Source organism: Strix uralensis, chromosome 7, assembly GCF_047716275.1.
Source record: "Strix uralensis isolate ZFMK-TIS-50842 chromosome 7, bStrUra1, whole genome shotgun sequence".
Classification (NCBI taxonomy): Eukaryota; Metazoa; Chordata; class Aves; order Strigiformes; family Strigidae; genus Strix; species Strix uralensis.
In genome coordinates, this window is record NC_133978.1 from 19,669,741 (window position 1) to 19,673,013 (window position 3,273).

The window sequence follows — 3,273 nt, forward strand, 5'->3', positions numbered from 1 at the left end:
GATCGGCGTCGCTAATAATTGGTTGATCTGAACGCCTGTCACGCAGTGTTACTTTCCTATTGGGGAAAGGGGTGTGCTAAGGCCCTGCTGCCATCTGTTAATCACTCTGGGGAGAGCGATGATTGGAGGATGAGCACGAGAGTACACTGTCTATGACTAAAGCTTAATCTTGTTCCCACCCTCTCGGGGCCGAAAAGTTTTTCAATTGGGTTCTTGTATCCCCCGCCTCCGTGCCTATCTGCTCTTTCATTGGCTGGTACACCCCTTACCGCCTGTCTGTCAGGGCGAGAAGCCTATTTATTGGCTGTTGGCGGGGCGCTTACCTCACGTTTGCTAGGGGAAGGTGGTGTTGGTGTCTGTTTCTGTGGTGCTGAGTGCTCGCTCGGCTGGTCTGGCAGCGGGGGGCCTTGGCCGGTGCCCGGGGCCGAGGGCCCTGCTGGAGGTAGGCTGAGCAAGGCCGAGTGTCCCGCAGCTCCTTGTGGCCTTCCAAGCCCCACGACCTCAGTGGCCTCAGGGGTGTTGCTGTATGCCAAGGGCCTGCCGCGGCTGGCTGTGTTTCTGGGGCATGTTCTCGGTACCGCTTCAGGCCCGTGTTGCCGTCAGCTGTGGGTGGCTGCCGGCGTGGCGGTGGGGTCCCGGTCACGGCGGCAGGGCCGCTGCTGCCACCTTGGCCTGATTTTAGTGAGGGGGGAGGTGGTAGTGCTTCTCCTGCCGCCCTACAGCTGTACGGTGATGTAAACCCAGCACCCTGGAGGCATAGAGCTAAGCTGCCACCACAGTGAAGGAGGTTATGCAGTAGCGCTGTATGTGAGGGCTCTGCAGCCCTTAGGGTATTGGCCCTCTGAGGCGGAGAAGTGCGGTTAGCTCTGTCTTCCAGGTCTTTGTTGCTAATGAGGCATACTTTACTTGTGTTTTCCCACAAATAAACTGTTTGTATATGTGTATATACACATATATAAGCACTGAAAGTCTTACTTCCTGGTAAAATGCTTAGTCCAGTGAAACTATGTCAAGTCAGAAACCACATCAGTTCTGTGGCACCACTTTGTCTATCAGGGGGCTGTTTGAATAATTGGGAACACTTCCAGGTAGTTGTTTCCCAGATGTAGCAGAGAGAGAAGTGCAGTGGTGATTGCTATCTCAGGTGCAATCATCTTTACTCTTACAGATCCTCTTTAGGCTCCTGACACACTCTTCCCCATATTTGTATTACCAGTTAAAGTCATTTTAATGTAAAAAATTATTTTATCATGACTGATGTTTTCTCTACTTCAGTACTAAGGGATGAGCATCACCTGATGAGCTGTTTTGACAGCTTGTTGAAGGCTTCTGAGTGTAAAAGGCACAGCTCAATAAAAAGATAATACATTCTGCCCATGTGCTAGCAATTTGCTGCTTTTACATAAATGGGGAACACCTGCCAAAGCTACAAAGGAGAGCTGATGCATGGGAACATGAACAGGTTTTCTCTTCATAAAAGCACTTCCTTGTCTGTGTACCAGGAAAAACTGGATCTCCTATTTTTAGGCTTTCACTGTACGGCCTTCATTTCTTGTAGGTGTGCCTGGGTCAAATTGCATAAAGCTTTAAAATGTTTCTGTTCCTGGAGTTTTGGTGTGTCATTGAGAAGTCCAATGTGTGAGGCATTCTTGTTAGAGAGCAGCTGTTTGATCTCATTTTTGTTTGTATCAAACTATCCTTGGTGCTTAATTTGATGTTGTTGGCTGCAGATTCAGGTGAAGCAAGGAAGGCTTTTTAAGACCTGCCCATTATACTTTTATGTTGCCACCTTAAAAATTAGGCAGCTTAATATGGAGCCATAGTTGTGCTTCAAAACTGGCAACTGTGATAACCTTCTTTTAATATGTTGATGTCAAGCGTCTAGACAGAATGCTGGAGAGTGTATGTAGTGAGTAAAGATGGGATAGCCTATATCTCAAAAGTCAAAGATTAGTGGTTGGCTCACCCAAAGCCCACTTAATATAAAGCTTGTATAAATCTAATGATAAGAAAATCAATCATGTGATAGTGCTTAGAGCAGATGTGTCCAAGCTACAAAACTGTTTTTATTTGCTGAATGACTACTGAAAAATAGAGACCTTCATAATGAATATTGTTTCACAAAGTATTATTTTACTTTTAGAGCAGGGTAGTTACCAGTGACACATATTAATGGTACCTGTTGTTGAAAATTTAGCATCCATCTAGTGAGGTGATTAAGATATTTAGATACCACCCCAGTACAGTAAAACCTATCTGCCTAGAGGAGAAACAGAAGACACGTTTGCCCATGAACATGGATCAGCATGGTAACTCAGGGCCTTCTGATTCTACATTTTTCCTTGCTTGGTTTCCATGCATCTGATTTTGATGGTGAACAATTAATTTATCTCTGCTCCTGTGTGACTTCTCTTTATAGTCCTTACATGTGACTGAGTCATTATTATTGCATTTGCTGTCATGTCAGCTGAATTTTCACAGATGATGTATAATTTCTTTATCAGTAGCTATCTTCTCATCTTGCTTGTATTACTGGACACAACATTGTCTCTTGCCCTAAGGAAAAATATTTCTTATGTTGCATTACAGGTAAAATAAAATAGTTACAATTTATTTGATTCATTTCAGGACGTAGTTTTATCTGGTTAGTTTCATGGGATGGAATCTGACATTTTTATTCCATTATTATAAGAATAATTTTCTATTGTGCATTCTAAGAAGTTAGTAGAGTCTTTCAGTTTTTTCTGCCAAGAGAAAAATGCATCACTGAACTTAACATTTATTTGATATAATCATGCTTATTTAGGAAAAAATAAGTATCACATCTCATTTCCAAATAATTATGAGATCAAAGGACAGAAATCCATTTCCCAGTCTGGAATTTCAAATCTGTGTCTCCAGTCTTCATGGTGCTCGCAGAGCTCCCTCTTCACCTTCTCTGACAGTTGAGTTACCAGCACTTTTGTTGTCTACATGTTATCTGTGTTTTTCAGGATCCATATGTTCTGCTTTCTATCCAGTACTGTTATATGATGTAGTCATGGGTAATGACTTTAGTTGGTTTTGGTTGTTGGGGTTTTTTTTCTCCTGTTAAAAAAGTAATAGTTCCCTTAGTCTTAATGGAATGTCTTAGATACTCATCTGCTTCTTGTGCATTTGAGATTGCCAGCAGATGAAAGACAGTTGTTGGCAGCAGCCAATTCCCAGTGTACTGTGTCAGCTGATTCAGCTTCTTCCTTTCAGCAAGAGGGTTTCAAGCCCTTCCCTGCTTTT